The 12,196-nt window shown below is 48.6% G+C and overlaps 1 protein-coding gene across 3 annotated transcripts in view; it reads right to left on the bottom strand.

Moving 5' to 3' along the window:
* The window catches only part of PDE3B (phosphodiesterase 3B), a 1,530,363-nt gene that overhangs the window by 338,953 nt on the left and 1,179,214 nt on the right, over nucleotides 1-12,196 (bottom strand). The window lies entirely within an intron of this gene.

Raw genomic sequence — 12,196 nt, 5'->3', positions numbered from 1 at the left:
ATATGCCTCTGCAGGGTCCAGGGTAGTAAGTCTAAGTTAATTTAAAGTAATGACCTGGACGTCACTGCTGGAGGAGAAGTAGACAGCAAGTTGCAAGGAGCAGCGGTCAGCAAACGGAAAGTCCAGAATGTATTTATATACTGAGAGCTAGAGCTGGTAAGTCCTTTTATGCATTCATACAGTATTGAGATCGATAAGACAGGCCGAAGTGTAAGCCACATGTTTGCATTAGACCAGTTTGTGCACCTGTAGTTACATCAATAAATAGCACTTCCAGCATTATTCCAAACTAATACTGCCAATCTCTTAATACCGCCAAGAACATCACAAGTGAGAAGAAACAGAATATGTTTTTAGGTTTACCACTGTGCTTGTGAAATTTCTTGTGTTTAGTATATGTTAAAAAGGTGCTCTTATCAGTTCCCATAACCGATTTACGGTCTTCATTCGCTTTTGTATGGAACTTTATTTGTAACTTCCCCTAGCTACATGCATTTACGGTACTTCTACAAAAGCTGTTCACATTGTTGAGGCAATATTCACTGTCAAGATAAGATCTCTTCCCACGGAAAGGCAGACAGCTTCTAATAGTATTGTGGAATGTTGCTTTTTATTACTTAGTTGTGTAAAGCAGATGCTTTGGCCTTAGAACGTTGGTGGCATTTCCTATTCATATCTCAGTACCTTTTATTATTGGATTTATTTTTCCAACTTAATCTATTTGGTTATTCTGAACCAATTCAAAATGTTGTAATAAACATTGCAAGTTAAAAATAAAGTTAATGGTGGGGTGTGGCCTAGTCGCTGACCAACATGGCCGCATGGCGATGAAGCTCTGGAACCGAATGCACGCATTCAGAGGGTAGTGGGTTCAATTCTCGCTTCTCCACCCATCAGCATGGACATTTGGAGTTGACTGACCCCATGGGAGATGCGGAGACCCATCACTGAGTTCCTGCGGCCACTCCTGACCAGTGTGAGCCACTGAGGGGAGGTGCGGCCCAGCCCACCTCAGAGGCCCCGCAGCGACCCGGGGCCACGGGTGAGCCTGAGACGCCTTGCTAGCCCCCCCACCCGATGATCCTGCTGGGGCCCTGTTGTCTTCCCTACTGGGGGAGCTGTGCTGCCCCGCCTAGGAGACTCCTGTGGCGTGCACGCTGCAGGCGGGCCTGGGACTCCGGCAGTGGCATCCGGCCGGGCCTGGCTGGGTTTGGATGTATGACATTACAACGCATGCTTTTACATCGCATGCCTTTACAACGCAAGTATTACAACGCAGTCCATTACAACGCATAGTGCTTTGGGGTGCTGGATAGTGAATAGTTTAATTTACTATTCCAACTCCAGTCCCCGTGGACACTAGGGAAGGTTATTGGATAGTAAATTAACCTATTCCCTATCCTAGAGCGCCCCCCAGAGCAATGCGTTGTAATAGTTTGTGTTGTAATGGTTGCGTTGTAAAGGCTCTGCGATGTAAAAGTTGCGTTGTAAAGGTTGTTTACCGCTGGGTTTCCTTGGGGTTTCCGCTAGAGGTGGCTACTCCATGGGGGGCAGGGACCCACTGCCGAATCCCACCACAAGACGGAGGCCTGGGATGCTGCCTCCTCCCTGCCAAATGACTGATCCTGCTGCACTGCGGGCTGTGCTATGTGCGGCTGGGGAAGGCTAGAAGCCGCTGCTATGGGACCGGATCCAACAGCTCCACGCGGCCTGGGTCGGCACCGCATATAAACTGTATCTACTTCCTATAGTCCATATCCACTAAAAGGGAGTACACGCCGGTGGCACTCCACCCCCTCACGCTCTGCTTTGAGGCCTCCAGTCCACCGCCCCTCTACGTGGAGCTGGGTTGCCTCCACAGCATTTTGTGCAAACATCATCTTCATTGCTGGTGACTGCGGCGGTGCCTCAACCAGGGACCCCTCGTAGGAACTGGCTGCACAGGGTGGCAACAGCGGAACCCTTTCTCACTGAGCATGACCACACAACCTCATGGACTGGTGTCCCCATCCCCCGCCTCAGCCTCCGGCTCCCAACTGCCTTGCAAACGCCACCCCACCATGGGCGGCAACAACCCCAAGCAGGGGAAGCTCACATCCGACAGGTCAACAGATCAAGATCATCAGATCCGCCAGGCTCCTCCATCAGATATTGATGAAGCGCACTAGGCGACGGACCTCTCGGGGCGCCGCAGCCATTGTGACAGAGCTTTAGGCTGGCTTTCGTGCCATTGACGTGTGCTTTGACACACTGGCGGCTCACCTGGACCACATGGGGGAGCGCCAGGACAGGCATGGTGGTATGCAGCTGGATGCGGTCGAGGAGCTGGTGTCGACCCAGGAAGACAACAATGCTACACTACTGTGACGGCTGGAGGAGACAGTGTCTGCTGAAATAACATCCACAATCTTGGCCTTGTGGAATCCACAAACATGGGGCTCTTTGAACACTTTGTCGAAACCCTGCTCAACGATCTCCTGGGAGCCCAACACTTTTCCTCCACCTTCATAGTTGAAAGAGCACATTGATCCTTAGGCCCACGTCCCCCCCTGCTAGGGGCACTACCACGCCTTATTGTGGCCTATAATCTAAATTACAGCCCCTTTACAGTACCATGGTGCTATGCTTTTGATGTACCCTGACTTCACGCTTGCGGTGCAGGAGGCACGGTGGAAATTCAATGCCTGGCCAGGCTCCGCTAAATGGTAGATGGAAGGCCACTGCTCTTTGATACTCCAGCAGATGTCCTCGCCCTGTGCAAGCAGCTGGGCAATTCTGAACACTGCTCTCCTCACATATCCCCAAGCCGCTCCTCTCCAGACTTGAACATAGCAGCCGGCGCCAAACCTTTCCCTCCCAGTTTACCTGCCCCATCAAGCACACATCCTTCCCCATCGCCTGTGGCAGGGTTCCATCTCCTCTATGTCGTGCCGTGGAGACCAAGTCCTGAACCATCCTCACCATTCTCTGCCCTCCAGAGTATCCATCGTTAATTCAAACTTTGCAGAATTAGCACTGAGTTTTGAAGCGTTACGCGCCCCCCACAGATGTCTCCGTATTACGATTTGTTGAGTTCTTTGTTCATGGAATTGAAGTCATGGGGATTCACCTGGCCTTCTTCGCCTGGTGAGGGGTGGGATTATTGGGGTGTAGTTGTGGTTATTCTTCGTTCTAGTGTTTCTTCTCTTTTTACCTATCCCTCTTTTTTTCATGAGGCGATGTCAATTGTAAACAGACATGCGGGCTGGGGACTGTTCTTTCGATGGGGGACTCTAGACAAACTTTAGATTTGGTGCTTCGCACCTGGAATGTTAGTGGTTTGAATAGCCAGCAAAAGGGCAAATTGGTCTTATATCTTAACGGCCACAGGATCAATGTTACATTTCTGCAAGAAACATCTTCCCCCACAGAAGACGCCCCCCCCCCCCATTCGCGGCTACATGGGGGCCAAACAGATACTTTGCCAACTACAGCATATATTTCATATAGCGGACAATCAGGGCCAGTTCCTGCTTGTGACAGTGATGATGTTGGCGAGGAAACTTCTTCTGCTTTTAAACATACGCCCCCTAACACGGATGACCCTCAGCTTATTCCACAGCATCTCCACCTTCTTGGACAGGTTTGACTCTGATTTCATATTGCTGGGCGGTGACTTGAATTTCTTACTGGACTCCTCAAGCTCTTGTCCAGGAGGCAAACCGCTCTCTTTGCGTATTCTCCGTTACATGACAGACGCACACATACTTACAGAAGCCTGGGTCCTGCATTGCACCACTACCCCAGGCTATACTTTCTATTTAGACCCTCACTCTGTTTGATCCCACCTAGAATATCTGCGACCTCTAGCCCGTGGCTTCAGGAGGTACAGATGTTGCCACGCACGCTCTCGGACCATGATCCATTTCGTCAGCAACTCACGCTCCCATATGACAGGGTCTGGGAGCATCGTTCGTCCTTTCCTACGACTGCCTTTCTATGTGAGGTTTCTGTGCTCAGAGCTACGTAGTGCCATTCTTGAATATTTCGATATTAATACGGGATCGGTGAAGCCAGTATGCCACTTTGTGGGATGCTGTCAAGGTGTATATCTGCAGCGTCTGCATTTCGAAGCAGGCCGGATTATTGCAGGACAACCTCAACAGTTTTGCGCCGGAAGAGCGCGAGCTGATGTCCATAGATAGGGAGGCTACTCTCCACCCTTCCTTATTGTCCTTTCACAACCACTCAATCTTCAGAGGAATTTAACGACGTGGCAGACAGAGGAGAAACCCTACTGGCCAAACACGCAGCAGCATGCAGATACAGCGAAGAGGCCGGCCTGGGCAAACACTTGTGCACCTCCTGCGCTCCCCAAGAGGTGCCGGCTATATCACAGATATCCATCTTGATGACAGGACCCATGTTACAAGCAACAGTGCCACAATCTGGGAGCTTGTCTCCTATTACAAATCCTTATTTACAACTCTGTTGTCTTCGAACGCAGCAGCTCAACTAGTCTACCCAGAGGAAATAGTCTTGTTTTGGCTCACTACTGGGCAGTCACAGTTCCTGAGTGGGCCTTTTCTGCGGAGGAGATCAGCAAGGTTATTTACTCTCTAGATGGCTCGAAGTTCTCTGGCCTCGATGGCCTTCAAGGCACTTTCTAGAAGGTGTATAAGCACGTCTTGATTCTGCACCTTTTAGAAGTCTACGCTCAATCCTTAACCAATGGGGCCCTACCCCAATAATGCGTGAAGCGGCAATCTCCCTGCTTCTTGAGCCAGGAAAGGACCGCACCCAATGTTTATACTAAAGGCCCCTGTCCCTAATTAACTTTGACAATAAAATATTAGCTACAGCAATAGCCAATAGGTTATCACTCCTGCTTGATCAAATATTGTTTCCAAATCCAAACCGGGTTCATATCACATAGGCCCAGTATCCTTAATCTTCGAGCTGTGTTCTCCGTCTTGAATCAAGTATCCCCCAGAAACCCTCTCAGTGGTTGGGGTTTTGGATGCAGAGAAGGCTTTCAATTCCCTTAAATGGCCTTTCCTTCACGCGATGCTGTGCAAGTTTGGCATCCCCAACAGATTCACAGCCCTAGTCTCCCTGCTGTATTCTAACCCCACTGCCCGTCTTTGGGTTCATGGCTCCATCTCAGAACCCTTTTCCATATCCCTAGGCACTAGACAAGTTGGCCGCTATCCCTCCCTTCTGTTTATTATAGCCATGGATCCTTTAATTCATCAACTGTAGGGGCGACCTATGTACCATAGCCTTCAATTTAAATTTGGCCCTCTCCTGGTGTCAATGTACGCCAACTATGTTCTATTGTTTGTTTGCCGTCCCTCAGACAATCTGGAACCCTTGGTGCGGGAGATAGTTCAATTTGGCAGTCATTCGGGTCTACATATTAATTGGGCGAAATCTGCATTATTTCCTCTAATAGAAGCCACCACTCCCCTATCATGTGAGCACCCTTTCAGGTGGTCACCCGCTCCACCAAATATCTGGGGATCGTCCTCCACAGGAACAAGCAGCAGATTATCCATCTGAACTACTTCCTGCCATGGATAGACTTTCTATGCAGGTGGATTGCTGGATCCAATTATGTCTCTCCATGGTTGGTCGCATAGCTATCATTAAAGGAATATGCTACTTACCAGTATGCATCTGTTCTTGGCATGTAGGGCTGCTGACATTCATATCTGTGCATGGATTGCCGCCTAGTGTTGGGTTCGGATGATTGCACCTTGTTGTCCAGAGATAGGTGACTCCTCCCCTGGACTATAGGGCGCATGGGCATCTTCTCCATCTTCAGATTGTTTTTCACCATTGTGGCAGAGATGGAGATAGTAAAGTAGCAGATGGCCATGCAAAAGATAATGCTGCAGCTGCAACAGGCACCGGGGTGGAGGGCGGGCGATATGAATGTCAGCAGCCCTACATGCCAAGAACAGATGCATGCTGGTAAGTAGCATATTCCGTTCGAGGCATGTGGGCTGCTGAATTCATATCTGTGCATAGACTGGATAGCTGTATCTCCTCTAGCAGTCATTACCTGTGCCAGCTGCAGCAGTTTGAAATAGTTTTGAGGACAGCCTGGCCTACAGCAGCTTGCTGCTTTGTTTGCACGTTTACACAGTAGTGTTTTGTGAAAGTGTGTGTGGTAGTCCATGTGGCTGCTCTACATATGTCTTCAAGAGGAATATTTCCTAGGAAAGCCATGGATGCCCCCATTTTCGCGTAGAGTGCGCTCTTTGGGGTACAGTTAAAGTGCGTTTAGCCTTTTGATAACATATTTGAATGCATTTAACTATCCATCTGGCTATTCCTGACTTTGATATGGGATTCCCTTTATGTTGTGGTGAAAAAGCAACAAATAATTGCTTTGTTTTTCTAAATGATTTCGTTCTGTCCACATAATAAAGCAGAGCTCTCTTTACATTCAGTGTGTGTAGGGCTCTTTCCGCTACTGACTGTGGATTTTGGAAGAACACTGGGAGTTCTATTGATTGATTAATATGGAAAGTGGATACGACCTTTGGCATAAACTTAGGGTTTGTTCTAAGAACTACCCTGTTAGCATGCATTTGCATGAAGGTTCTTGAATTGTTAGTGCTTGTAGTTCGCTAACTCGCCTGAGTGAGGTAATGGCAATCAAGAATGCCACCTTCCATGTTAGAAATTGCAATTCGCATGAGTGTAGAGGTTCAAAAGGAGGTCCCATAAGTCTGGTAAGTACTATATTTAAGTTCCAGACTGGGGAAGGTGGGAGCCTTGGAGGAATCACCCTTTTAAGACCCTCCATAAAGGCCTTGATTGCTGGTACTCTAAACAGTGAAAGGTGTTGCCTGTTTTGAAGGTATGCTGCTATAGCAGCGAGGTATAGCCTTATGGAAGAGTATGCTAGGTTGCATCTTTGAAGATGCAGTAGGTAACATATAATGTTCTGTATGGAAGCATCTAATGGGTTGATTTGGTTATTGTTGCAGTAAATAACACATCTCTTCCATTTAGCTGCATAGCATGCTCTAGTAGTTGGTTGTCTTGCCTCCTTAATGATGTTCATGCAGTCTGAAGGCAAGTTAAGGTATCCAAATTCTAAGATTTCCGGAGCCAGTTCGCTAGGTTCATCTGATTGGGATCTGGGTGTCTGATTTCTCCATGGTTCTGAGTTAGAAGATGGGGTGCGAGGCGCAGCCTTTGATGAGGAACTACTGAAAGCTCCAGGAAAGTTGTGTACCATGGCTGTCTCGCCCATGTGGGAGCAATTAGGATCAGTGTGAGTGACTGTTGCCGCAGTTTGCGCGCCACCAGCGGAATCAGTGGTGCTGGGGGAAAAGCGGACCCAAATCTGCCTGACCAGTTCATCCATATCGCATTGCCCTGTGACAACGGATGTGGGAACCTGGCAGCAAAGTACCAGCATTTTGAGTTTTTGTTTGTGGCAAACAGGTCTATTTCTGGGTGCCCCCACTGTTTGAAGAATGGCTGGAGAACTTGGGGGTGAATCTCCCATTCGTGTAGTTGTCGGCTGTGTCTGCTGAGCAGATCCGCTATTTGATTGTCTTTTCCGGGGAGGTGTTCTGCCAGGAGAAAGATTTCTTTTGGAATTGCCCACTTCCATATGCTCTGTGCCAAGTGGGACAGCTGTGGGGAGTGTGTTCCACCCTGTTTCTGGCTATAGTACATGGCTGTCATGTTGTCCGTCCAGATCAACACAGTCTTGCTGTACAAGTATTTTTGGAATGCTTTTAGGGCTAAGAATATTGCTAGCAACTCTAGTTGGTTGATATGCAGTTTCTTTTGTTTGATTGTCCAGAGCCCTTGTACTGTGTATTGAAGTAGGTGGGCTCCCCAACCTGTCAGTGATGCGTCCGCTGTTAGAACTAGTTGGGGAACTTGCTATTGGAACAGTCGCCCCTTGGAAAGGTTTTGTGGGTTCCACCACTGAAGAGAGTTGTAAGCGCAACTGTCTACCAACACTAGGTCTTTTAGTTGTCCTTGAGCTTGGTTCCACTGCCGTGCTAGGCATTCTTGCAATGGAAGCATTTGAAGTCGGGCATGGGGGACAATGAATATGCAGGAGGCCATCATGCCTATGAGCTGCATGAAAACTCGAGCTGGCAAAGAGTGTTGTGGCAGAAACTTGCGAATGAGCATCTGCATGCTGGCTATCCTCGCTGAGTTTGGATATGCCTTTGCCGCTGAAGTATCTATAGTAGCTCCCAGATATTGTTGTGTGTGGGATGGTTGTAGATGCGATTTAGGGTAGTTTATGGAAAAACCTAGGCTGTGTAGCAGCTGAAGTGTTTGAGACGTGTCTCTTGCACACTGTTTGTACGATTTTGCATGTATTAGCCAATCGTCTAGGTATGGGAGCACGTGGATGTGTTGCCTCCTGAGATGTGCAGCTACTGTCACTAGGCATTTTGTAAACACCCTTGGGGCCGTGGTTACCCCGAAAGGGAGAACCTTGAATTGGTAGTGTTGACCTTCTATTGTGAACCGGAGGTATTTTCTGTGAGCTGGGTGGATGGGTATGTGAAAATATGCATCCTTGAGGTCCAATGTTGCTAGGAAGTCTCCTTGTTGGAGCAACTGGAGCACTTGCTGTAGTGTGATCATGTGGAAGTGCTCCAACAGTATGTATTGATTTAGGGGTCTGAGGTCCAATATTGGTCTGAGTGAACCGTCCTTCTTGGGAATAAGGAAGTATAGTGAGTATACTCCTGTCCCTTGGTGTTGGAAAGGGACTGGCTCTATTGCCCCCTTTTCCAGCATGCATTTCACTTCTTGTTGTAGCAGGGTGATGTGTTCTTTGGACATAGGGCAGTGTCTGGGTGGTATGTTTGGTGAAGTAGAAGTGAGTTCTAGGCAATAACAATACTGGATAATTTTTCTCACCCACCTGTCTGTGGTAATTGCGTTCCAGACAGGTAGGAATTGTTGGATCCTGCCTCCGACCGGTGTTAGATGGTCTGGAGGTAGTGTGATGAAGTCACTGTTTGCGGCAGTGGAGGCTCTGGTGTTATTGCCTCCACGTCCTCTTCCCTTATTATTGTTGCCCCTATACCCCCCTCTGTTGGATTTCTTGTTAAAGGAACCTTGGGTTTTGCTTTTATATGTAGATGAGGTTTGCGAAGTATTGCCCCGTGTAGCTGCTCTGTATTAGGAGCGTCGAAAGGAACCTCTGTGTTGAAACTGCAATGCACCCATTGATTTTGCAGTTTCTGTATCCTTTTTCATTTTGTCTAAAATGGTGTCGACTGCAGGGCCGAAAAGGAAGTCTTGATTGACTGGTTGGTTAAGAATGGTGGATTGCACCTCGTTCTTAAAGCCAGAAATGCGTAGCCATGCATGTCTTCGTAATAAGACGCTAGTGTTAATGGACCTAGCTGCAGTGTCAGCTGCATCAAGCGCACATTTAATGGAGGCGTTGGTAATAAATTTCCCCTTCTGTATGAGGTCGTTAGCTTGGGCTTTGCAAGGCTCAGGCAAGTGTTGCATCAAACTTTCAAGCTAGTGTGCTCTGTTGCAACGAGCTAGTAGAGCTTGTGTATTTGCAATTCTCCATGAATTGGAGGCCTGTGATGCTACTCTTTTACCCAAGGCCTCTAGTATTTTGGACTCCTTATCAGGAGGGGGAGCTTCTCCTGTTGTCTGTGAGTTGGCCCTTTTGCGAGCATTAGCCACTACTAGTGAATCTAATGGTAACTGACCTGATATAAGCAGGGTCTGTAGGGGCCGCTCTATATTTCTTTTCAATCCTGGGATTAATACGCGTGCCCTGGCTGTATCTTTAAATATATCTGGCGCGTGTTTTAGTACCCCTTTCAACATAGGAAGTGTTCTGATATTTTTCTCAGAAGTAGGGAATGTGTCAAATAAAAAGTCTTCGTCTGTAGGTTCATTGTGCATGTCTACGTTGTGGTTCTGCGCTGCCCTATCTATGAGCTGGTAGAAGACAATGGTGTCGTCAGTAGGTGACGGCTTTGTTGGGTAAGAGGAGGTGTCTGGGATGGGATGCGTGTCATATGGATCAGTCGGCTCTACCCATGGTTCATTTTGAGGGTTAGGATCCTCTGGATAGTTATAATCATATTGAGGATCTTCCCCTGTGTCGCCCTCATTGTCCCCAGAGTGCGTAGGAGAGTAAGGAGCAAAAGGCGTAGTAGGCATAGTGGGATAGAAAGGAATGAAGGGTCTAGAGGGAGAAGTCCCAAAGTCCTTTTTCTTTGGAGGAATGGGGGAATGAGAGTCCGTGTCCAATGGCCTCTTCTTCCTGTGTAGGATTGTGACTTTACCAGTGTCAGGGTTTATATATATTTTTGACTGATCTTCTGATGGCTCTGGATGGAAGAGTTCTTCTTCCACTGTCCGTGGCTGTGTCTTTGACTTCTATGGCTCGGTCTTTTTTGGATCGAGTGTTGCCTTCGGGTCGACAACCTTTTTTGGTTCGAAGACTTTCGGTGCCTTATTGCTCTTCCTCGGCTCGGCCTCTTTGTCCAGGTCGACGACTGATTGCGGATCGACCGGATCTTTAGGTTCGATGCGCTTTCTGTGCTCGACAGGTTTTTTAGGTTGACTGTCTTTTGTCAAGTCGACGATTTTTTTCAGATCGACCGTTTTTTTAGGAACACTTGTCTTTGGGTCGCTGCCTTTGTTTGGCTCGGTAACCTTCTTCGGCTGGGCCACAGGCTTCGGTACGACGCCCTCTGTGTCGGCGACCTTCTTCGGTTCGACGACTTTCGGCGCAGCGGCCTTCTTTGGGTCGACGGCCTTCTTAGGGTCGGCGCCCTTTGTTTCAGCGGCCTTCTTTGGCTCGACGGCCTTCTTTGGTTCTGCGCATTTTGGCTCGACGGCCTTCTTCGGGTCGACGCCCTTAGGCTGTACGGCCTATTTCAGTTCGACGCCCTTCGGGTCGACGACCTTTTTGGGTTCTAGAACCTTCTTTGGGATAACGTTACTTGGACCTGGGGTGTCTGAACGCTTAATCTTTGTTTTCGGAGCCGAGCCAGACGGCGGGGCTGCTGAATGATGTTTTGGATCTTGGCTAAGGCCTTTGGGCGATGCCGTGATCGGAGCATTCTGTAACGGGATAATTGGTGTCGGGGGTAATGGACTCACGGTTTGCCCCGGTGGGATTTCGTCATCGGAGTCCGAGTGGTCCTCTACGGTGACTATCTCTAGATCCGAATCTTCCCATTCTGGAAGTTCTTGTTCATCCTCGAAAATGTTGTCTGGTTCCGGTGCCTGTCGCTGCATCTCTTGCCTATCGGCCCGTCGAATCCGGATGGTTTTCTTCGAACGGAATTGGGCACAGGCTGGGCAGGTTTCTTCCTTGTGGTCTGGTGATAGGCACTTGTTGCATACTGTGTGTCTGTCAGTATGCGGGAACTTGGAGTGGCATTGTGGGCACCTTTTGAACGGGCTGCTTTCCATCGACAGCAGGCCCACATGGTGTCGAAAAGGCTCAACAGCCCGCGCCGACGACCGAGTCGAGATGGAAAGCTTGATCGAGTCAAGAAGTACCGAGCGAGAACAATACTGTCGAAGTCGAAGGCCTTTTGGCCTCTAGAAAAGTTTAGTTTCAATTCCAAAGTTGGAGTATAGGAATAACATCCGAACCCAATGGCGGGAAAAAACAATCTGAAGATGGAGAAGATGCCCATGCGCACTATAGTCACGGGAAGGAGTCACCTATCTCGTGATACTTCGGAGACTCTACCAGGACAACAAGGTGCAATCATCCGGACCCAACACTAGGCGGCGATCTATGCACAGATAGGACTTCAGCAGCACACATGCCTCGAACATTAAAGTTCTCCCCCACTTCTTGTACTTATTCGTAAGCATTAACATCCTGCTGACAAACTCCTTTTTCACACGGCTGCACAGCCTATTGCTCAAATTAATCTGGGCCAATCGTAAGCCCCAGATTGCTTGAGAAGCACTCACCCTTCCCTACAACGAGGAGGGTTCACCGTCCCTGATTTCCGCCTGTACTACCTGGTTGCTTAGGCCCAGTTTGCTTATTTCTCGTTCCACCCCAACGCACACCTACCCTACATTAAGCCGGAACAAGATCTAGCAGACCCTGCACCCTTTAAAAGCGCTGTTGCCACAGAGCCTGAAGTTAGACCCGGCGGATATTCAGATCTTATCCACAGCATGCTGGGAGTGGCAGAAACACTGCGGGACATTC

The sequence above is a fragment of the Lissotriton helveticus genome, chromosome 3_1 (genome assembly GCF_964261635.1).
Source record: "Lissotriton helveticus chromosome 3_1, aLisHel1.1, whole genome shotgun sequence".
NCBI classification, from domain to species: Eukaryota; Metazoa; Chordata; class Amphibia; order Caudata; family Salamandridae; genus Lissotriton; species Lissotriton helveticus.
The sequence above is the reverse complement of the archived record's forward strand: the minus strand, read 5'-3'. Positions and strand labels throughout refer to the sequence as shown.